The sequence below is a fragment of the Elaeis guineensis genome, chromosome 2 (genome assembly GCF_000442705.2).
Source record: "Elaeis guineensis isolate ETL-2024a chromosome 2, EG11, whole genome shotgun sequence".
Lineage (NCBI taxonomy): Eukaryota > Viridiplantae > Streptophyta > Magnoliopsida > Arecales > Arecaceae > Elaeis > Elaeis guineensis.
The window spans coordinates 65,944,975-65,970,494 of NC_025994.2; positions in this window are offsets into that span (position 1 = coordinate 65,944,975).

The window sequence follows — 25,520 nt, forward strand, 5'->3', positions numbered from 1 at the left end:
TGGACTATAGTACATCCATGTGATGGATGTATAGATGAATGCTTTCATGCTAGTTGATTATATTAATGCATCGCAAGAGTTGCAATAGGGGTTGGATATCTCTGATGCATTATATTATTAGCTAAACCTTTCTTTTCTATATTTTTAACTGTTAATTGAGATTTTTACATATTAATATAAAATAATTGAAAAAAAAATTATTTGAGAATAGATAAAAATTATTTTATTCTATTTTTAAACAAAGATCAAGCATTCATGGTAGACTTCATGGAGATGAAGGCTTGACTACCAGGCCTCTTGGAGAGCAAAGGCATATTAAGATTGACCATGAGATGGTTCAATCCTTGATGCATATAGAGTTTAACTCATTAATCATCCTGTAGCTAGGATGATTTTTCAAAAGGTCCATAACTATTTGTCTTCTTTTTTATATGCTCTTACATACTAATAGTTACAAATTAGAATTTACATAGCATATGATGTATGTATATATTTAGGATGTGCTTGAGATCTAAATCCCTCATTCAAATTATATAAAGTCATAACGGCAAAGTGTTAAGAACACTACCCATGCCTTCCTTCATGCTAAGCTAGTATTATCTCAAGAACCATAGTAGGCTTGTTGTGCTATCCACAAGACTTGCTGTGGGGACTGTTTTGATACTGTCTTGGTGCATAATGAAGCTTATTATACTTAGCTCATATTAGGTCAATAGAGTATATTAAAAACTATAGTGAGTTTGTTGTGCTATCCACAAAGCTTGCTATAGTGATTGGTATGATGTTGACTTAGTGATGCTTATGGTATATTTTGGTAATGCTATCTTGTTGTGCTATCCATAAGGTTAGTATTATTCAGGTATGACCATATAGGATTGAAGGATATAATTTAACTAAAATACTATAATTTATTGTGCTATCCACAAAGCTATAAATATTTTAGAGATAAAAGTTATGTTAAGAGTTGTATGAGATGCAATTAGTAAAGAGTTACTTACCCTTGAACTCATAGAAGCTTGTTGTGCTATCCATAAGATTTTTTATGAGAAATTAGGATTTCAATCCTACTAAAAACTTTATGATAAGGTTCCTCTATTTCATTCTTAAGGGCTATAAAATTTGTTAAAATAGTGAGAGACACAATTAAATAAAATCTTTGTCTAACTTGTGCATGTCATCATGAGTAGTCCTTGAATGTTCTTATATACAAATTTGCATTTTTACTATCACTGCATAGGATATTTTTAAAATTAACCGAACATCATGGAATGGTTGAGAAAAAAAAGATGAAGAATGTCTTCACTAGGATATTTAATTTATTATTATAGCAATAATGAATATTAGAATTAAATTGCAAGAGTTGTCTTGCAAGTGTGAAGCAGGAGCAGGATGCAAAAGTTATATCTGCTAATAATTTATATGAGATACAAATTAATTATCATTGAGTATTTTTAGCTTTAAAATATTAGATATATGATACATTATATAGGTTCCTCTTATGCAAAGTGTTGCTGGAACTATGAAGCTGAAGCGAGGTGACTACTTGCCTTTTGATACTAATAGATAGTCCATTCATGCTGAGGCTGTAGGAACCTATGTAACCTTCTAGTAAAATTTTAGAAACTAGTAGACCATTGTTATGAGCCTAATTTTATCAGAAATATTATTTTAAATCTTTTGCTATTGAAGCATAGTTTTGAAATTAATGTTGAGAGTAAAAGTTACTCACCTCTCGATAAATTTTAGGACTGGTCTCATATTTCTGTCACTCAATGATGTTATTCTTCATATTGATAAGAATAAGAAATAAATATATGGCAGTCACATATCTCAGGGTAAGCAAGTATTAAGTCTTAAATATATGGATGTTTGAAGATTAATAATATCTCGATCCAGAGATTGACACTTTATATGTGATATGATGTGTTCTCTAAAATGCTTTACAAATCTTATTTCTCATTTTGAAATTTTTTTAGAAATTGCTGTATATGTTAGATATTATCAAAATCTATTACGAGCATTCCATATGAGATATGAAAAAGGCAAAAGATAGGTTATCCAACTTATGTGAAAAATACTGATGTACATAAGTTTTGTGCTAAAACAAGTTAATATATATTAGTTTATAGGTTATCCTAAAAGTGGTATGTGATACTACTTCTACCACACTACTTGACAAAAGTGTTTTGACAGTAGATATGACACCTTTTAGATTTTTTTTTTTTAAAAAAGGGACAGTAGGAGGATAATTGAACTTGAGAAGTTCAAAACCTATGAACTATCTTATCATAACCTGTGGAGTGTCCACAAGTTGATTCTCGATCAGATATGTTTATTGATGAGGCACTACCATGATATGCACATCATCACCGAAGGTCAAGTCGAGTATGTAATATACTACTCAAATATGGTTTGTCATTGAGAATAACTATATACCATATATTATTGTGAATAATATTTTCTTGACCTATTCGAAGATAGTCATGAGTAGAGACTCTGATAGTTGTTTGAAACCATAATATCTGAAATGGACTCCCTGTACATCAACCAAGTATTGATTATGGTTGAAACATCTATAGGTATGACCCAACAGGTTGCTAACAGGAATGTCAATCTGAATTTTTGTTATTACCACATTCCATCTAGAGTTTGTCTCTAGTGGGAGGGCAAATATATTTATGATTCAAGCAGGCATTGAGGAGTAGGTATTTCTATTTTTGATGAGATAGTCAAAATGTTTGACTTTATCAAATATAGATGAACCATGTGTGTATGGAAGAAGGTTAGTGGGAGTCCTACTAACTTTTGATTTTGTATGTGGATGACATATAGTATATTGAAAAGATAGTCTTGATATTGCACTCGATCAATGATATGCTTATCATAAAATTTTCATGAAAAAAGACTTGGGTTAAGCATCCAATATACTTGGCATCTATAGGGATAGATGTAAGTGGATGTTAGACTTGTTCCAGTCTAGGTACATGGATTTTATGTTGAAGGGGTTCAACATGAATGGGTGTAAAGGAGTTTACTTATCCATATATTCAATGTACCAAGCCTGATGTGAATTATGTTCTATGCATAATCATTGATTTCAGGCAGATCCATGATAGGATCTTATGAAAACTGTAAAAAGCATTCTCATAGTACTTGTGAAGTACTAGAGAGACAGTGAATTAGAAAGGTTCCAAACAGCAAACTGTGTTTGACTTAGTTAATTGCTGTTAGTAAAGATTGCCAAGAAAAGTCGCCAGATGAAAGGGTTCATCACAAAGTTGGGTGTGGTCTCATCAGGTACCCACACACATCCTAAGCTCTTTCACCTCATTCATGATTTGATCATGAAATGAGTTTATTATAATAGACCAGTTCACTAAGCCTTACACAGCAACAGTGTAATCGCCATCCTGATTATATGGGCATCAGGTACAGGGACGATTGGCTTTAGTGCAAGAGGGAGATTAAAAGAATAGTATCCTACAAGCCAATCGCATGAGGATGTGAAGAAACTTTTTTTTATTTTTTTTCTACTCATTTTTATGACATTAGTTATTTTTATTTATGAAGTATAATATTTTATCATTTGCTGCATCATATTATTTATGATTATGATAAATCTCATAGATTAGGATAATGATTTTAGGATCATGATGAGATCATGTCAGTGAGACCTAAAATCTTGATAGCCCCAATTTAAAATATTTTCAATCATTGGATCATCGAGTCGGAGATTGATGATGCCGGTAAGACTGGTACATCCTATGTATGCTCGATGAAGAGGGTGGTTGATCTTACAACCACTTGTATGATGACACTAATACAAGGATGTAGGTGCTCATTAGAGAATGAATTCATAGAACTGACCTACAAAAGAATATCTAATAGAGTCTTACAGCATGTCAACAGATGGTTCTTCAGTGGGAGTGGTGCATGTGATCTTTGACCTGAGATCACCATGGTACCTTGTGTACATAGACCCTTACTTTGGTTTATTCCCTAACACACCACTTTGAGATGTGTGTGAGATATTCTGGGTATGATAAAATGTGCATGGATGTTGTGAATGGTCAAAAAAGAATCGGGCACTCCTTGTAGGAGGAGAGAACATCCTATATGATCTCATAGGATGGTGACTCTGAGAATCTCTGGCCAGAGCAGAGATGAACAGTAAAAAAATTTTTACTGATTCATCAACTGAATCATCATCATCAGATCGAGATATATATGGATAGGTATTTAGATTTGACATATTTTCATACCCATGGCCTTTTCGGGATATTGTGTGATCGAAGGATTGAATTATACGATAACTCACCACGGAAGGATAATTTTAATATTTTTATCAAATTTTAAATCTTCTGCGTAGTCATGACATACTGCTAGATATCAATCTGGACTTGTGGACTCATCAGAATTAAAAGAGTTTAATTCTAGAATCAATTAGAAAGAGTCCTAGTTGATTGGGACTCTTGAGCTAACCTAATCCAATCAGATTAGGGTTACATTGAGAGTCTTGGTCCACTGTTGGCTAAATTTGAAATTCAATGGGTCACACATAATAGAAATTTGATCTTAATCCTATCTATTTGAATTTATTATAAATTTAATGGGTTAATTAAATTGCTAGCATATGAATTAATCTAAATTTTTAATTGGATTCAGTGCAAATGTGTTTGTGCTAACCTTTTGCTTGTTGCTTTAACCTAATGTGATTGGGTTTGAACCTATATTTAAATAGATTGCTAATTTGGATTTTATGAAAGTGTTCCATGTGTGATCCATCTCCTCCATGCCAAAAGCCACGCACAAATTAATTGTCACGCCCAAAATAAATGGTGATGAAAAGGAAGTCCTTCTCATCTACTCCTCTTAATTTTATTACCAAGTTCCACTCGTTCCTTATTTTTGTATGCCATCTGATGGTGCTATGGGATGTCTGGGTATGGAAGAGAAGAAAGAGTCCCTCTTTTGGAAGGAACTCCTTGCCAAATTAATTTGGATGCCACCTTATTTTTGGGCGATGAAATGGAAGAGTCCATTTCACTTTGGACTCTTAATTCCTCTCTTTTCCATGCATTTCCTTTACTCCACGCACCATATGATGGCTCCTGAAGATTTGTTGGCACAGAAGCGGAGGAGTCCTTCTACTTGAAGGCTCTTCCACATCCAAAAACTTCCATATGAAGAATTTATTCTTTGTGGAAAACCAGGGGATGTCGCATGGGATTTATTTGGGCCAAACATTTTTTTTCTCCCATTGCTCTTAATTATTATATGCTAATTTTTATGGGACTAGAGAAGGAAGTGTCTTTCTACTCCTAGACTTCCTCACATGCCATTTTAATATGGTATTTTATTTTTATCGTGTGGAGAAGTGGGGACACCAAAAGTTGGCATCCCTTGGAGATTATGTAGTGCCCCTTTGTTACCTATTTAAAGGGGGTGCTACACCTTGGTTCTGAAGGAAAAATCATCTTTTTCCTTTGTAGGATCTTCCAGATTTCATCAAATCTGAGGTGAAATAATTTAAAAAAATTTATCCTACATTTATTTCAGATCTAAGTCTCTAGATCTACTCTTCATATCTGATATTAAGTCTAAAATAAATCTAAAAGGGATGAGAAAACAAGTAATACCTCAAGGGTAATCTGATTACCCTGTAGATGATCTCTACACAGCTCGAGGTTCTGATGTAGCCACGCAAGCACCTGGTCTCTATCGATATCCACTCAGGTAGGACCTAGAATGTCTTCTCCTCATGAATCTATGATCCAAAAATCAGATCTCTATCTGATTTGGAAGTGCTTCAGAACTCCTTCTGAAGTTGGAGCAGCAGCCTGTCGAAGATGTCCTGTAGCCTTCCTGTTCCAGGCATCACCATGCCTTGGACCTTTGCCAGATGGACGTCCAACTCTTTGGATGTGAAGAGGGGAGGGAGGAGAGCAGGGAAGATGTGGAGAAGAGGAGAGGATTCTCATTTTGACTGGGTATTGAGCAGAAACTTACAAACCCTAGGCGCAGATAGGGATTTTATAGACCCTATATGCTGCACAGTGCCACATCATTCGACCAATCAAAAAATTCTAATAAATTTTGAAAAAAATTTGATTGGTGGAGTGATATCATCTGATCATATCAGATAAAAACTCCCACCCTCTCTCCTATGTTGGCGCCAACTTTAGATAAGCACAAGCAAGGTAGCGCCAAAGAGTCCATGTTAATCAGGCCTCTTTCATTCTTATCCATTTGGGGCGCCCACTTTAATCCAATTGAGCTCACGCTATAATTTGATTATGGTGTCTAATTCAATGTGGTTTAGGCATGTGGATACTCCATAAAAATCTTCCAATAAGCTCTCTTCAGTTTAAGACCCATATGTCAATATTTGACAGATGTCCTAAAATGAAATTGGCAGGTGACAGGAATTAGCAGTTGCTTGTCTTAAATTCATCTCATGAATTAAGACAAGCCTTTTTTGATCTGGACAAGCTTCATTTAGACTGAGAGAAATCTTTTCAAGGTTCTCTGGATGAGTCAAATCATATTTGGCTCAGTAGAGACAGAAAAGATTACACGAGGAGAAAGTTAGGCTCAATCGTGTGCTAGCATGATTTCCTTGAACCTAATTGGATCTTATCCAAATCAATTGGGTTAGCCCAATTGATGACATCCAGACCCTAACCCTTGTTAGTGTGACCCAGTTAGATTCAATTCTATATGGTAATGAGACATATCATGATCTCATCATCGACATCATCGAAACTCCTTTCGATAGATTAAAACTCTTCTGATTCAGACAATTAGAATGATCGATCATCAATATTGTTGGGTACAAAATACCCACGGCCGAAGTTCTCAACAAGATTAGCCCTTGCGGACTCCGCCCGGACTCCTACGGGAGCCGGGCTCCGTCCTCAACATCAACTGCTGGTAAGCCTTGTCCGGACTCCTACGGGAGCCGAACTTCGCCTTTAACTTTAACTCCAGGAAGACTCCGCCCGGACTCCTACAGGGTATAAAATACCCACAGCCGAAGTCCTCAGCAGAATCAACTCCAGGAAGACTCCGCCCAGACTCCTACAGGAACCGGGCTCCGCCTACGACTCCGACCCCAAGAGGGACTTCGCCCGGACTCCTACGGGAGCCGGGCTTCGTCACCAACGTCAACCGCCGGTAAGATTCGTCCGGACTCCTACGGGAGCCGGACTTCGCCTTTAACTTTCATTGTAGGAGGAGTCCGCCCGGACTCCTACGGGAGCCGGGCTTCATCCTCGACTCCAACGGCTGCAGACAGACTTCGTCCGGACTCCTATGGGAGCCAGACTCTGCCGACAACTTCAACCGTAAGTAGACTCCTCCCGAACTCCTACGGGAGCCGGGCTCCGTCCTCAACATCAACTGTCGGTAAGCCTTGTCCAGACTCCTACGGGAGTCAGACTTCGCCTTTAACTTTGATTGCAGAAAGACTCCGTCCGGGCTCCTACGGGAGCCGGGCTCCTACGGGAGCCGGGCTTCATCCTCGACTCCAACGGCTGCAGACAGACTTCGTCCGGACTCCTACGGGAGCCGGACTCTGCCGACAACTTCAACCGTAAGTAGACTCCGCCCGAACTCCTATGGGAGCCGGGCTCCGTCCTCAACATCAACTGCCGGTAAGCCTTGTCCGGACTCCTACGGGAGCTGGACTTCGCCTTTAACTTTGATTGCAGAAAGACTCCGCCCAGGCTCCTACGGGAGCCGGGCTTCATCCTCGACTCCAACGGCTGCAGATAGACTTCGTCCGGACTCCTACGGGAGCCAGACTCCGCCGACAACTTTAACCGCAAGTAGACTCCGCCCGAACTCCTACGGGAGCCGGGCTCCGTTCTCAACATCAACTGTCGGTAAGCCTTGTCCGGACTCCTATGGGAGCCGGACTTCGCCTTTAACTTTGATTGCAGAAAGACTCCGCCCGGGCTCCTACGGGAGCCGGGCTTCATCCTTGACTCCAACGGCTGCAGACAGACTTCGTCCGGACTCCTACGGGAGCCGGACTCCGCCGACAACTTCAACCGCAAGTAGACTCCGCCCGAACTCCTACGGGAGTCGGGCTCCGTCCTCAACATCAACTGCCGGTAAGCCTTGTCCGGACTCCTACGGGAGCCGGACTTCGCCTTTAACTTTGATTGCAGAAAGACTCCGCTTGGGCTCCTACGGGAGTCGGGCTTCATCCTCGACTCCAACGGCTGTAGACAGACTTCGTCCGGACTCCTACGGGAGCCGGACTCCACCGACGACTTCAACCGCAAGTAGACTCCGCCCGAACTCCTACGGGAGCCGGGCTCTATCCTCAACATCAACTGCCGGTAAGCCTTGTCCGGACTCCTACGGGAGCCGGACTTCGCCTTTAACTTTGATTGCAGGAGGACTCTGCCCGGACTCCTACGGGAGCCTGGCTTCATCCTCGACTCCAACGGCTGCAGACAGACTTCGTCCGGACTCCTACGGGAGCCGGACTCTGCCGACAACTTCAACCGCAAGTAGACTCCGCTCGAACTCCTACGGGAGCCGGGCTCCATCCTCAACATCAACTGCCGGTAAGCCTTATCCGGACTCCTACAGGAGCCGGACTTTGCCTTTAACTTTGATTGCAGAAAGACTCCGCCCGGGCTCCTAGGGAGCCGGGCTTCATCCTCGACTCCAATGGCTGCAGACAGACTTCGTCCGGACTCCTACGGGAGCCGAACTCCACCGACAACTTCAACCGCAAGTAGACTCCGCCCGAACTCCTACGGGAGCCGAGCTCCGTCGCCAACTTCAACTACCGGTAAGATCCGTCCGGACTCCTACGGGAGCCGGACTTCGCACCTGACTTTAGTTGCAGGGGACTCCGCCCAGACTCCTACGGGAGCCGGGCTCCACCCGTAACTTCAACTCTGAGAGGACTCCGCCCGGACTCCCACGGGAGCCGGGCTCCGCCCATGACTCCAACCGCGAGGAGAACTCCGCCCGGACTCCTACGGGAGCCAGACTCCGTCATCAGCTCCGATCGCTGCCGAACTTCAGCCGACGGATCTGCACTCCCAGGCAGGCCACAATAACGGCCACGATCCTACTCCACTTCCTGCGGTGGATTCCACGCAGCTCCATCACTCCCTGACAGGCCACAGTAACGGTCACAGCACTGCTCCACTTCCTGCGGCGGATTCCACGCAGCTCCATCACTCCCTGACAGGCCGCAGTAACGGTCACAGCACTGCTCCACTTCTTGCGATGGATACCACGTGATTCTCCCATCCGTTGGCAAGTCGCGACAACAGACGCCGCTCTACTCCCCGCGGCAGACTCCACGTGGCACACCCCGGTGATAGCCACGGGTCCACTCCACTACTCTTCGCAGCAAACTCCGCCTGATCCTGGGCAGTCCACTGCCAGACGGTTACAGATGTTGCTATCAAGCTACTGCCCCCTCCACCTATAAAAGGGGATCCCAGATACGTTATTCTATAAGCTCTCATCTTTCATCTAAAAACTTTGCTAAATTCTCCATTCGAGCACTCCATTCTTGTTGAGGCAGAGAACTGACTTGAGCATCGGAGGATCTTGCCGGAGCAACCCCACCTCCGATTTAGACTTCCTTTGTAGGTCCCGGTGGCGACCGCGACTTCCTCGACTCCAGCTTCTCCGGCGCAAGCAGATTTTTGCACCAACAGGATTGGCGCTAGAGGAAGGGGCCTGTGTCTTCGCAGTACCCTTGTTCTTGAAGGAGCATTCAACGGAGCCGCCCCCGATCGTCTCCTCCGACACCCACTCCTTGTTCCCCCACGGGATCCATACTTGATGCCTCCTCGCAAGGCGTCCACGCGACGGTCCACGACCTCCGCAGCCAGATCTCAGGCTCCGACCTCCCCTCCTGTTTCTCAACCTCCTCCTCCTCCTCCGGTGGCGACGGTCGGCGTGGAGCAGTTTGACCTGCTGGCGCAGCAGGTCAGAGGCCTCACCGAAGCTGTGCAAGCTATGCAGCAGCAGCAGCCGCAGGCATCGGTACGCCCGGAAAGGGCATCCCTGGAACATCAGAATCCGACGGCGGGGCGGGCCACCTGGGCCAGCCGCCCCATCCTTCCTGGGAAAATGAACCCGAGGGTAGAGAGCCCTCAATCAGACCACGACTCCACCCTTGGAAGATCCCTGCCCCCATTCTGCCAGAGGACCCTCGAGACTCGAAGTCGAGAGGATTTCCTGGACCGGAGGCTCCAGGAGATGAACCGACGGATCGAAGAGCTCCGCCATGCGCCTCCCGCTTATGGTGAGGATATTTGTACTGACCCTCCCTTCTCCCAAATGATCATGCAGGAACCGATCCCGCCAAACTTCAAGCTTTCCCAGTTCGAAAGCTACGACGGGACTTCAGACCCGGTTGATCATCTGGAGGCCTTCCGGACGATGATGCTGCTTCACGGTGCTCCTGATGCCATTCTATGCCGGGCCTTCCCGTCCACCTTGAAGGGAGCGGCAAGGAACTGGTACTCGGCTTTGAAATCGGGTACCATCTTTTCCTTCGATCAAATGAGCCATCAATTTGTGGCCCATTTTGTCAGCAGCTGGCGCCCCCGGAAGGGTTCGGAGTCCCTCATCAACATCAAGCAGAGGGAAGGGGAGTCCATTCGGGCCTACATCAACCTCTTCAACATCGCGGCGCTGGAGGTCCGGAACTTGGACCAATCAGTCGCAATGGCCGCCCTGAAGGGTGGCCTTCAGAAGAATGATCTTTTGTTCTCCCTGGAGAAGAAGTATCCCAGAGATTTTGCTGATTTGCTGGCCCGGGCCGAAGGATACGCCCGAGCGGAAGAAGCCTTCAAAATGAAGGATGAAGAGACAGCGAGGGAACGGTAGACGGGAGACTCGAGTAAGCCCGCAATTGAAAAAAGGCCAAAGGAAGCCCGACTGCGTTCTCAATCCCCTCCTGGGCATAAGCGCGCCCATACTCCACCCCGGGCGTGCAGGCAGAGAAGCCCGGATCACGGGGTTCGGCAGGGTTCCCCACCAGGGAGATTCCGCAACTACGCCCCCCTCAACGCCTCGAAGGCCCAGGTATTGATGGAGGTCAGGGAGCAGCTCCCTAGGCCGGAGAGGATGCGCACACACCCCGGGAAGCGCAACCCCAACAAATTCTGCCTCTACCATCGCGACCACGGCCACGACACAGAGGAATGCATCCAGCTCCGGACGAGATCGAGGAGCTCATTCGGCGAGGTCGACTCGACAGGTTCATCCGACGCAGGCCTGAGGGTAGAGGAGATCGGCCAAGGGCCCTTCCGCAGCCTGAACCGCCAAGAAGGAAGGAGCAACCCGGGGACCGACCTCCCATCGGGACCATCGACTCCATCACCGGAGGGCCTCAAGGAGGGGCGGACCACCCGCGACTGTGGAGCTCGAAAAATCTGTAAATATATCACTTACGATTTCACCTTGAATCTAAATTTCTTTCTACTTGACGTACTCTTCCCATCTGACGTGGATTTATTACGACTAGATATGACCCCTCCAAATGCTTGAAACAAAGTTATGTTAGGAACGGGGGAGAACCCCGTCCTAACATACCTAAAATGAAAGTCTGACTATCTCGAAACTGGATGGGGGGAGAGGCCCTACAACGCCCATATGTGCCCCCACAGCCCTGTTAGGGACAGGAGGAGAACCTCGCCCTAACTTGAGCAAAGTCGAAGGCCCGGTTCCATTTAGACCGGATGGGGGGAGAGGCCCAACAATGCCCATATGAGCCCCCACAGCCCTGTTAGGGACAGGAGGAGAACCTCGCCCTAACTTGAGCAAAGTCGAAGGCCCGATTCTATTTAGACCGGATGGGGGGAGAGGCCCTACAACGCCCATATGAGCCCCCACAGCCCTGTTAGGGACAGGAGGAGAACCTCGCCCTAACTTGAGCAAAGTCGAAGGCCCGATTTCATTTAGATCGGATGGGGGGAGAGGCCTTACAACGCCCATATGAGCCCCCACAGCCCTGTTAGGGACAGGAGGAGAACCTCGCCCTAACTTGAGCAAAGTCGAAGGCCCGGTTCCATTTGGACCGGATGGGGAGAGTGTTGGGTACAAAATACCCACGGTCGAAGTTCTCAATAGGATTAGCCCTTGCGGACTCCGCCCGAACTCCCACGGGAGACGAGCTCCGTCACCAACTTCAACTGTCGGTAAGCCTTGTCCGGACTCCTACGGGAGTCGGACTTCGCCTTTAACTTTGATTGCAGAAAGACTCCGCCCGGACTCCTACGGGAGTTAGGCTTCATCCTTGATTCCAACGGCTGCAGACAGACTTCGTCCGGACTCCTACGGGAGCCGGACTCCGCCGACAACTTCAATCGCAAGTAGACTCTGCCCAAACTCCTACAGGAGCCGGGCTCCGTCCTCAACATAAACTGCCGGTAAGCCTTGTTCGGACTCCTACGGGAGCCGGACTTCGCCTTTAACTTTGATTGCAGAAAGACTCCGCCCGAACTCCTACGGGAGCCGGGCTCCATCCTCAACATCAACTGCCGGTAAGCCTTGTCCGGACTCCTACGGGAGTCGGACTTCGCCTTTAACTTTGATTGCAGAAAGACTCCGCCCGGACTCCTACGGAAGCCGGACTTCATCCTCGACTCCAACGGCTGCAGACAGACTTCGTCCGGACTCCTACGGGAGCCGGACTCCGTCGACAACTTCAACCGCAAGTAGACTCTGCCCGAACTCCTATGGGAGCCGGGCTCCGTCCTCAACATCAACTGCCGGTAAGCCTTGTCCGGACTCCTACGGGAGCCGGACTTCGCCTTTAACTTTGATTGCAGAAAGACTCCGCCCGGACTCCTACGGGAGCCGGGCTTCATCCTCGATTCCAACGGCTGCAGACAGACTTCGTCCGGACTCCTACGGGAGCCAGACTCCGCCGACAATTTCAACTGCAAGTAGACTCCGCCCGAACTCCTACGGGAGTCGGGCTCTGTCCTCAACATCAACTACCGGTAAGCCTTGTCCGGACTCCTACGGGAGACTTCGCCTTTAACTTTGATTGCAGAAAGACTCCGTCCGGACTCCTACGGGAGTCGGGCTTCATCCTCGACTCCAACGGCTGCAGATAGATTTCGTCCGGACTCCTACGGGAGCCGGACTCCGCCGACAACTTCAACTGCAAATAGACTCCGCCCGGACTCTTACAGGAGCCGGACTTCGCACCTGATTTTGATTGCAAGGAACTCCGCCCGGACTCCTACGGGAGTCAGGCTCCGCCCGTGACTCCAATCACAGGAGGGTTCCGTCCGGACTCCCACGGGAGCCGAACTTCGCCTTGACTTCAGCAGAGAAAAACTCCGAGCAAAAAGGAAAAAGGAAGGCAATGGACTATGACAGCTATGATTGAAAAACGGACAGCGATCGAGGTACAGAAAACTCTGTCACCGCAAGGACTGGGGCTCCCATCGGGAGTCCCAGCTTTTGAGGAAGTTTTCGACACAAAACAGGACAACTTACTTAGGGTGACAGAAGCTCGGATCCCCGAACTCAAGCCCTAGGATGGACCCCAGGCCCGAATGGCCCCAAGCGAGCCTGCAGCCATTGACGGGAAAATGACAATCAGGTATCTTCGAACGACGTAAAAGTCAAAAAGGAGCTCGGCAAATAACAATCCAACACGAATAAAAGAGTTCGTCGACGACCTTGGGACGACGTGAAAAAGAAAAGAAGAAAAGAAGGAAGAGAGAAGAAAGAAGAATAAAGAAGTTCGACAGACGACTACTCGATACAAGATGCAGACGAGGTAACAAAATCTCCTTCTCATTTTTCAACTGACAGGATGTACGTTACAAGACCCGATGGGCCAAGAAAAAAAAAATGTATACATCATTGCAAGTCTCGCGAACACGGTTTGGAAAGGATGCATCGGAGGCCACTTCAAGCTACAAACTTCTCTTCCCATTTCTGTCCTTCCCAGCCGCGTCGTCCAGTACGTGTGACGGGCTCATCGGCTTTCGCCCCGCCTTGTTTCGCTCCACCTCCGAAGTCCCAACCTTAGGGGGAAAAGGATGGGATAGATTCCCGGGGGCGGTAAGGGCAACGACAGCGGCAACGAAGACCTGTTTCAAGAAGAACCGGAGTCACCCTGGGGGCAACGGTGGCGCCGGAGATATGCATCATTACCGAATACTCCGTGGTAGCCACCGTCCAAAACGCTCTGGCAAGGTCGGCATGCGCTACTTCCACCGTCTCCGCAACAAGTTTTACTGCCCCACCGTCGACGTCGACCGCTTCTGGTCCCTCGGCCCCGACGGCATCAAGGATCCCGTCACAGCTTGTGACGACAGCTCTGCCCTCTTGACCGATATCACCCCACCTTGCTACTCCGAAATTCTCGGGCAGAATACCTTTATCGGCGGCCCCCGTTATTAAACCCCTATTGTTGAAAGAATTCTTCCTTGAGCCCCCTTTGAAACGACGGGGATCCTCAGCGGCCACTTGATGATCGACGAACTCACCGGCCACTGTTCTCCTCCTCGCCTTCCTCCAAGCCCTGTACATCCCTTCGAGGATGGCCTCCGGAGTGGAGGGCATGACGTGGGAACCCCTTAGAGAAGAATCGAGGAGCTGAAGACGGCAAGGGATGGTGCGGAGGAAGTGGCTGAGTAGTTAGGCTCTCAGACGAAAGAAAAGTGCCGTCCTTTCGGCAGGATGAAGCCCCGAAGGAAGAGTAGGGGGTTTAAATAGCCAACGGATCTTAGCACAGTTATGGCGGTGGGTGTCCCTAGGCCAATTGGTGCATGCCACGTGTCCCACGTGTCCCACTCACCGCTATCGAGGATTGACTGTTCGCAAATTTCTGTAGCGTGACGCTTGGGATCACGTTTCGGCGGGAGTTCCGAAAAGACTCTTCAGGTCGCCTTAACCGAAAAAAGGGCTCTGACGTGCGCACATTAAATGCCGACATATCCAAGGGTGGTTACGCGCAGGATTTGGGGGGAGAACTTTGGCCATGCCCATCTCTCTGTACTTCCTTCATTCGAAATTCAAACTCGGAAGTAGGGGGACTAGTGTTGGGTACAAAATACCCACGGCCGAAGTTCTCAATAGGATTAGCCCTTGCGGACTCCGCCCGGACTCCTACGGGAGCCGGGCTCCGTCCTCAACATCAACTGCTGGTAAGCCTTGTCCGGACTCCTACGGGAGCCGAACTTCGCCTTTAACTTTAACTCCAGGAAGACTCCGCCCGGACTCCTACAGGGTATAAAATACCCACAGCCGAAGTCCTCAGCAGAATCGACTCCAGGAAGACTCCGCCCGGACTCCTACAGGAACCGGGCTCCGCCTACGACTCCGACCCCAAGGGGGACTTCGCCCAGACTCCTACAGGAGTCGGGCTTCGTCGCCAACGTCAACCGCCGGTAAGATTCGTCCAGACTCCTACGGGAGCCGGACTTCGCCTTTAACTTTCATTACAGGAGGAGTCCTCCCGGACTCCTACGGGAGCCGGGCTTCATCCTCGACTCCAACGGCTGCAGACAGACTTCGTCCGGACTCCTACGGGAGCCAGACTCTGCCGACAACTTCAACCGCAAGTAGACTCCGCCCGAACTCCTACGGGAGCCGGGCTCCGTCCTCAACATCAACTGCCGGTAAGCCTTGTCCGGACTCCTACGGGAGCCAGACTTCGCCTTTAACTTTGATTGCAGAAAGACTCCGCCCGGGCTCCTACGGGAGCCGGGCTTCATCCTCGACTCCAACGACTGCAGACAGACTTCGTCCGGACTCCTACGGGAGCCGGACTCTGCCGACAACTTCAACCGTAAGTAGACTCCGCCCGAACTCCTACGGGAGCCAGGCTCCGTCCTCAACATCAACTGCCAGTAAGCCTTGTCCGGACTCCTACGGGAGCCGGACTTTGCCTTTAACTTTGATTGCAGAAAGACTCCGCCCGGGCTCCTACGGGAGCCGGGCTTCATCCTCGACTCCAACGGCTGCAGACAGACTTCGTCCGGACTCCTACGGGAGCCGGACTCCGCCGATAACTTCAACTGCAAGTAGACTCCGCCCGAACTCCTACGGGAGTCGGGCCCCGTCCTCAACATCAACTGCCGGTAAGCCTTGTCCGGACTCCTACGGGAGCCGGACTTCGCCTTTAACTTTGATTGCAGAAAGACTCCGCCCGGGCTCCTACGGGAGCCGGGCTTCATCCTCGACTCCAACGGCTGTAGACAGACTTCGTCCGGACTCCTACGGGAGCCGGACTCCGCCGACAACTTCAACCGCAAGTAGACTCCGCCCGAACTCCTACGGGAGCCGGGCTCCGTCCTCAACATCAACTGCCGGTAAGCCTTGTCCGGACTCCTACGGGAGCAGGACTTTGCCTTTAACTTTGATTGCAGAAAGACTCCGCCCGGGCTCCTATGGGAGCCGGGCTTCATCCTCGACTCCAACGGCTGCAGACAGACTTCGTCCGGACTCCTACGGGAGCCGGACTCTGCCGACGACTTCAACTGCAAGTAGACTCCGCCCGAACTCCTACGGGAGCCGGGCTCCGTCCTCAACATCAACTGCCGGTAAGCCTTGTCCGGACTCCCACGGGAGCCGGACTTCGCCTTTAACTTTGATTGCAGGAGGACTCCGCCCGGACTCCTACGGGAGTCGGGCTTCATCCTCGACTCCAACGGCTGCAGACAGACTTCGTCCGGACTCCTACGGGAGCCGGACTCTGCCGACAACTTCAACCGCAAGTAGACTCCGCCCGAACTCCTACGGGAGCCGGGCTCCGTCCTCAACATCAACTGTCAGTAAGCCTTGTCCGGACTCCTACGGGAGTCGGACTTCGCCTTTAACTTTGATTGCAGAAAGACTCCGCCCGGGCTCCTACGGGAGCCGGGCTTCATCCTCGACTCCAACGGCTGCAGACAGATTTCGTCCGGACTCCTACGGAAGCCAGACTCCGCCGACAACTTCAACCGCAAGTAGACTCCGCCCGAACTCCTACGGGAGTCGGGCTCCGTCGCCAACTTCAACTGCCGGTAAGATCCGTCCGGACTCCTACGGGAGCCGGACTTCGTACCTGACTTTAGTTGCAGGAGACTCCACCTAGACTCCTACGGGAGCCGGGCTCCGCCTGTAACTTCAACTCTGAGAGGACTCCGCCCGGACTCCCACGGGAGCCGGGCCCCACCCACGACTCCAACCGCGAGGAGGACTCCGCCCGAACTCCTACGGGAGCCAGACTCCATCATCAGCTCCGACCGCTGCCGAACTTCAGCCGACGGATCTGCACTCCCAGGCAGGCCACAATAATGGCCATGATCCTGCTCCACTTCCTGCGGTGGATTCCACGCAGCTCCATCACTCTCTAACAGGCCACAGTAATGGTCACAGCACTGCTCCACTTCCTGCGGTGGATTCCACGCAGCTCCATCACTCCCTGACAGGCCGCAGTAACGGTCACAGCACTGCTCCACTTCCTGCGACGGATACCGCATGATTCTCCCATCCGCTGGCAAGTCGCGACAACAGACGCCGCTCTACTCCCCGCGGCAGACTCCACGTGGCACACCCCGGTGATAGCCACGGGTCCACTCCACTACTCTTCGCAGCAAACTCTGCCTGATCCTGGGCAGTCCACTGCCAGACGGTTACAGATGTCGCTATCAGGCTACTGCCCCCTCCGCCTATAAAAGGGGACCCCAGATACGTTATTCTATAAGCTCTCATCTTTCATCTAAAAACTCTGCTAAATTCTCCGTTCGAGCACTCCATTCTTGTTGAGGTAGAGAACTGACTTGAACATCGGAGGGTCTTGCCAGAGCAACCCCACCTCCGGTTTAGACTTCCTTTGCAGGTTCCGGCGGCGACCGCGACTTCCTCGACTCCAGCTTCTCCGGCGCAAGCGGATTTTTGTACCAACAAATATCATTCTAATTGCTCCCAAAATCTATCAGTGACACCTAGCAGTATATGGTGGCAACCCATCAGAACTGAAGACGAACCTCTCGATGCAGCTACCTGTGTGATTGAGTTCCTCTATCATGAGTCCCGTTTGAATTAGGGTTAAGGTGAACTCGTCAAACCCAACATCAGTCATATGAATCAATCGATCGATCCAAGTTCGATGTGAAACCCCAATGGAAAACTCTTTTTCCATTATTTTACTCTGCCATGGCCATGGGCTTAAGGACTCGATCTTTCAATCATCATAGGACTACTCCTCTCATCTATCGAGGTTGATAGATCCCATCTTGGTGCGACCTAGTTCCTACAATGAATATGCTATAGCCAACATACACCTCAGAATTCCGAATGGCTAGGAGATCGAGTTATGGTGTAGTCAAACTATAACACACTCAAGGTGAACTATCGATGCACCTCAAGTCCAAGAACTAGACACACAACTGCAGCATCGAGCTAGTCATCGACGAGAAGGTAGACTTCCTTATGACTGCTCGATTTGGTCATGCTCAGTACTCTCGTTCTCAATGAATATCTGTACTCTCACTCCGGTGTCTCTACATCGTAGACTCAAGATACATCTACCCTAAGGAAGCGATCGTACACTAACCTTCCAGATCGATCACCATCCTCGTGATGATCCTATGGTCAGGAGCTGTTTATGAGTTAGTTATGTAAATTCATGTCTTAAATTTTTAACTCTTGAAAATATGAATTGACATTCCTACTAACTCAAAGGATGTATCACAAACATAATGTACACAATGTGATAGAAGAATAATCCATTTATTGATTTATAGTCAAAATTATAAATTTGCCCTTAGATTTGTACAGAAATGTGTCAGCCAATCTGGCATCTAGGGCACACATCTAACAAACTCCCACTTGACCTAATGCCAATTGGCTACATATCTAAGTCCCATCTTCTCAAGGTGGGCTTTGATCTTTTGCTGGCCCAATGGCCTAGTCAGTGGGTCTGCCACATTGTCTATGGAGTCGACTCTCTTGACCTCGACATAATTCTTTTCGAGGTAATCACGGATCAAATAGAATCATCACTCGATGTGTTTGGACTTCTGGTGAGACCTTGGCTCCTTAACTAGGGCTATGGTGCCATTATTGTCACAGTAAAGAGGTATGGCATCCGATGACATCACTTCAAGCTCTGCAGCAAACTTCTTGTACCAGAATACCTCCTTTGCGGCTTCTGATGCAGCAATGTACTCTGCCTCCATTGTAGAATCAGCAATCACCATCTGTTTGGAACTCTTCCAGCTAACTGTACCATCATTGCAAATGAACAGACTCCTAGATGTCGACTTTCGATCATCTATATCTGACATAAAGTCTGAGTCTGTATATCCCTGAATCTGGAGTTCTCCATTCCCAAAGACTAGAAACATATCCTTAGTCCTTCTCAAGTACTTAAGGATACATTTCATAGAAGTCTAGTGCTCTTCGTCTGGATTCGACTGATATCTGCTTATGACACTCATAGCATGGGCTATATCAGATCGTGTACATAGCATGACATACATGAGGCTCTCTAGTGTCGAAGCATAAGTGATCTTGCTCATGCGTTCAATCTCCTCAGGTGTGCTAGGGCACATCTTCTTGGAGAGATAAATGCCATGTCTAAAAGGTACTAAATCTCTTTTGGAGTTTTCCATGCTAAACCTTTTTAGCACCTCCTCTATGTATATCTTCTGTGAAAGTCCGAGCATCCTATTTGGTCTATCTCTATAGACCTTAATACCCAGTATAAAGGATGCCTCTCCTAGGTCTTTCATAGAGAACTCCTTAGACAACCATACTTTGACTGAGGTCAACATGGAAATGTCATTCCCAATTAGGAGGATGTCATCTACGTACAATACGAGGAAGACAATTGCGCTCCCACTGATCTTTTTGAACACACATGGTTCCTCCTCGTTCTTGATAAAACCAAAAGTTTTGATCACATCATTGAAACGAGTATTCCAGCTCCGAGATGCTTGCTTAAGTCCATAAATGGACCTTTGCAGCTTGCAGATCCTGTGAACATTATCACTGGATGTGAAACCAAGTGGCTGTTCCATATAGATATCTTCCTCAAGATGTCCATTTAGAATGCTATTTTCACGTCCATCTGTCATATTTCATAATCGAAATAGGCTGCAATAGCAAGCAATGTGCGGATGGATTTTAGCATGGCTACGGGCGAGAAGATATTTTGATAGTCAATGCCTTCGCACTGACTATAACCTTTCACTACGAGCCTAGCCTTGAATGTCTCCATATTCTTATCTGCACCTATCTTTCTCTTGAAGATCTATTTACCCCAATAGGTACAATACCTTTAGATGGATCTATCAAGGTTCAGACTTAGTTTGAGAGCATCGAGTCAATTTCTGATCTCATTGCCTCTAACCATTTCTCAGAGTCGATATCTGATATCGCCTCATCATAGGTCTTGGGATCATCACCATGAACCCCATTTTTCGTGAGAAATATTTTCTCTACATCCTCTTGTATGGTACCTAAGTACCTTTCAAGAGGACGGAAAACCCTAGTCGATCTACGAGGTGGAAGAGATTGTGTTAGAACTGGTTCTGATTGATTTGGTTCCTCAGATTCTTTAGCTCATTGCTCTTGGAAGACATTCTCTTAAGCTTAATTATTCTTCCGATGCCACCATCTTGAATAAACTATTTTTAAGAAAAATAGCATTTCAACTCACAATCACATTATGGTCTTTCGAAATATAAAAATAGTATCTTAATGACTCTTTAGGATATCCTATGAACCGAGCTCTAAAAGACCTAAACTCTAACTTATCCATCTGCTGTCTCTTGACATGAGCTGGACAACCCAAATTCTAAGATGATTCAGACTTGACTTCTTACCATGCCATATCTCATAGGTGTGGTAGGAACGATTTTAGAGGGAACCCTATTCAATACATAAATTACTGTCATGAGACAATGTCCCCAAAAAAATTCAGAGAGGTCCGTGAAGCTCATCATGGAACGGACCATATCTAATAGGATCTGATTTCTCCATTCTGAAACTCCGTTGTGTTGAGGCATTCCAGGTGGAGTCCATTGAGAGACTATTCCATTGTCCTTAAGATAGTCTAAGAACTCCTGACTAAGATATTCACCTCCTCAATCTGATCGAAGAACCTTAATGGGCTTTTCTGTTTATTTTTCTACTTCATGTCTGAATTCTTTGAATCTTTCAAAAGCTTCAGACTTGTATTTCATTAGAAACACATATCCGTACCTAGACATATCATCGGTAAAGGTAATGAAGTAGACATAATTGTCTCTAGCCGGCACATCAAATGGGCCGCACACATTCGTATGTACTAGAACAAGTAGGTCTGTGGCCCTTTCTCCATGTCCCACAAAAGGAGCTTGGTCATTTTGCCTTGAAGGCATGATTCACAAACTGGATATGACTCAAAAGTCAACGAACTCAATAGTCCGGATTTCTCCAATTTGTTAACCCTATCTTTCGCTATATAACCTAGCCTTAGGTGCCACAGATACCTATCATTTAGACTATCTCTAGGCCTTTTAATTCCTATGACATTCAATTTTGCTCGATATTAAATACAGATACATCAACATGTAGCTGATAGAGACCGTTAATAAGAAAACCATCTGCAACTTTATTATTTTCATAAAAAATATTACAATGATCCTTGTGAAAGCTAATCACATAGCCTTCTTGTGCTAAACATGAAACCGAAATTAAATTCCTGCTTGCTGTAGGCATATAATAACAGTCTCTTAAAACTAAATCTAATTCTAATGATAATCGTAGAGGGTAGGTTCCCACGCCACAGCAGCAACTTTTGCTCTATTCCGATGCATAGATCATCTCTCCATCCCTCAGCCTCCTGCTCTTCTCAAGACCCTGCATAGAAGTGCACAAATGAGCACTAGAACCAGAGTCAAGCACCCAGTTGGATGCAGAAGAAATCATAAGATTAGATTCTAAAATGAGCATACCTCCAGAAGGACCATCCTTCTTATTTTTTAGGTGGCCAGGTACTGAGGACAGTTCTGCTTCCAATGGCCGTCTAATTGATAGTGGAAACTATTGGGTATAAAATACCCCCGACCAAAGTTTGTGAAAGACTGATCCTTCCAGGACTTTTTCGGCTTCGACCTTGTGTGGTGTCTCTTTGAACCCCCTCGCCCGTCCGAGCTTCCAGACTTCTCTGACAATGAGCTTCTCCATCCATCTACCAGGCCGCTCCAAAGGCTCTCTAGGCTTCACTATTAGCCGACCTTCTACAGTGATCAACTATTCTCCGAATCCCTTCCAGACTTCTTCCAGCCGTGGAACGACCCTACTCCGAACTTCATCAATATCCGAGCTTCTCCAACGACGAAATTTTTACAGTAACCAAACTCCATCCAAGTTTCTACGGTGGTCGACCACCTTCAGGATTCCAACCGAGCTCCTGCGAGAGCCAAACTTCTACTACGAGTGATCTACTCCGAACTTCTACTACGAGCGGTCTACTCCGAACTCCTACAGCGGCAGTCTACCCCGAATATCTACTGTAAGTAAATTCCATTCAAGTCTCTACTGTAAATAAATTTCTTTTGAATTTCTATTACAGGTAGACTTCAGCCGAGCTTCTTCGTAGTTGGATCCCGGACGAGCTTCTACAATGGGACAGGATCCACCGGTCAGGTCGCTACCCCGAGCTCCCACGACAATCGATCTTTGACTGAGCTTCTATAATAAGCGATCTCCTTTCAGCCTTCTAAAAGAACCAGACTCCATCTGAACTTCCATAGCGGATGGATATCGGACGAGCTTCTATGATGGATGGACTCCGACAGTTGGATTTCTACAACGATCGATCGCCTCTGGTGTCTGTCGAACCTCCCCAACGCCATCCGAAGTCCACCATCGACCGACCCTCTGCTAGATTCTTCATGAAACCGAACTTCTCCGACGGATAATCTTCAGACGAGCTTTCACATCAGATGAATCCCAGACGGACTTCTCTAGCAATCGGACTCCTATTGGACTTCACCAACGAAAAGTCTCTATCCGAGCTTCTACAGCAGATGACTTCCGCCTGTAGCATCAGCGCCTGAGGCGTTCGACAACAGTAGACTCGTCAGCAGCCTCAAAAATATCCAGCTTCTCCTAGATCGACAGGGTAGAGAGCCATTCTACTCTATCAGATATCCCAGTCGAGCTCCAGCCGACAGATTCGAACTCTCTGGCAAGTCACGACAATGGCCACTACCCTACTCTGCTCTCTGTAATGGATTCGCATGGCTCCACCACTCTCTGGCAAGTCACGACAACAGACACCACTCCACTCTCCGGGCTCTACCACTCTCTGGCAAGTCGCGACAACGGACACCACTCCACTCTCCGTAACAAACTCCACGTGGCCCTGAACGACCTCTGACGCCACTACTCTCCGTAACAAACTCCACGTGGCTCTGAATGGCCCACTACCAGGGGTTGCAGACGTCACTGTCAATCAGTTATGCTCTCCATCTATAAAAAGGAACCTCCAGATATGTTCTTCTCTAAGCTCAAAAACTCTATCTCAAAACTCTGCTAAAATGCCTACTCGAGCACTCCATTTCTTTTGAAGTAGAGTACCGACTTGAGTGTCGGAGGGTCTTGCCGAGCACCCCCAACTCCGGTTTAGACTTTTCTTGTAGGTCCCGATGGCGGCCGCGGTCATCTCGACTCAGCAACTCCGGCTTCGACGGAATTCTGCACCAACAGAATTGATGCTAGAGGAAGGGTCTGTGTCTTTGCAGTACCCTTGTTCTTAAAGGAGTGCTCAACGGGACTATCTTCGGTCATCTTCTCCGACATCCTCTTCTCCTTCTCCTACTAGATCTCCACCTGATAACTCCCGAAAGGCATCCACCAGACGATCCATGGCCTCCGCGGCCAGATCTCAGGCTCTGACCTCGCCTCCAGTTTTTCAGGCTCCTCCTCTTCCTCCGGCAACGACGGTCAGAATGGAGCAGTTCGACCTACTGGTTCAGCAGTCAGAGGCCTCACCAAAGTAGTGCAGGCCGTGTAGCAGCAACAGCTGCAGGTGTCAGTGCGTTGGAAAGAGCATCGCCGGAGTTCCAAGATCCGACAGTAGGGCGGGCCACCTGTGCCAGTCATCCTGTCTTCCCCGAAAAGGAGAATCCGAGGGTGGAGAGCCCTCAGTCTAATCACGATTCTACTTTTGGAGGATCCCTACCTCCACTCTACCAGAAGACCCTCGAGACTCACAGTCGAGAGGACCTCCTGGATCGAAGGCTCCAGGAGATGAACCGACGGATCGAAGAGCTCTGCCACGCTCCCCCTGCTTATGGTGAGGACATCTGTACTGACCCTCCTTTCTCTCAAATGATCATGTAGAATCGATCCCGCCAAACTTCAAGCTCCCCCAATTCAAAGCAACGACGGGACCTCGGATCTGGTTGACTACCTGGAGGCCTTCCGGATAATGATGCTGCTCCATGGCGCGCCAGATGCCATCTTGTATCGAGCTTTCCCATCTACCTTGAAGGAAGCAGCAAGGAACTGGTACTCGATGCTGAAGTCGGATACTATCTTCTCCTTTGATCAGATGAGCCATCAGTTTGCAGCTCATTTTGTTAGCAGCCGGCATCCCCGGAGAGGTTCGGAGTGTTGGGAATAGTGCCCCAAAGCCAATGTCAGTCTGTTGACGGTTGTGCTCATTTTTGTATTTGTACATGAATTATGAATTAATAAAAATTAGTTTGGTATTTTTATCACAAAATGTTTCATCTTTAATGAACTTCTATGTTGTGGTGAAGTCTTTAGGACTATTTAGACTCGACAAAGGAGGATTTATCATTTAGTCCTTAAATCTGTTCGCGACCAAATGATACGTTGTTACCAAGGACGACAACATTTATCAAGCATAGGTCATTGTGTGCCATATAGATTGGTTGTCCTCTTAACAAATGAGTGTGGAGACACTGGTATGGCATACAGGTGAGATGTAAGGGTACATCTGTACTGAACGTGACCGACTCCGGAGCTATTTCTGCTGTCAAAATTTGCTCTGATGGAATATGAGTATAAATATCCCTCTGACCTGAGACCGCCACGGTGACTTGCAAGCAACTCACTGCACTTAGGCACTGGACTACCTGAATTTCTAATTCAGTGACGGAAGGCTACTGGTGTAGTCAAGTACTTGACTTGTCGGTGCGTGTGTCAAGATGGGATTGACCACACCAGTTTAGGAGCTGTGTATAGTCATGTTTCAATTTAGCAAAACCTTGGTCAGGTAGTCTTTGTGAGGAGTCACAGGACTGTTTGAGTTGAGCACGATTCGGATGATCTAATCAGGGTGGACAGTTTAACTCTGAGTCGTCCTAAACACAGAGGTCAAAAGGATGAATTATACAGTAACCATATTCACGTAGGTTCTGAGTATTGTGATTATGACTATTTGACCTATCCGATCATCGGGTACCATTGCTAGATGGTCACTTCGATTAGTACAGGAATTGGTTCCTGTGCTACCGCTTAGGTTTGAACCTGCGGGGTCAACATATTAGAGGTTC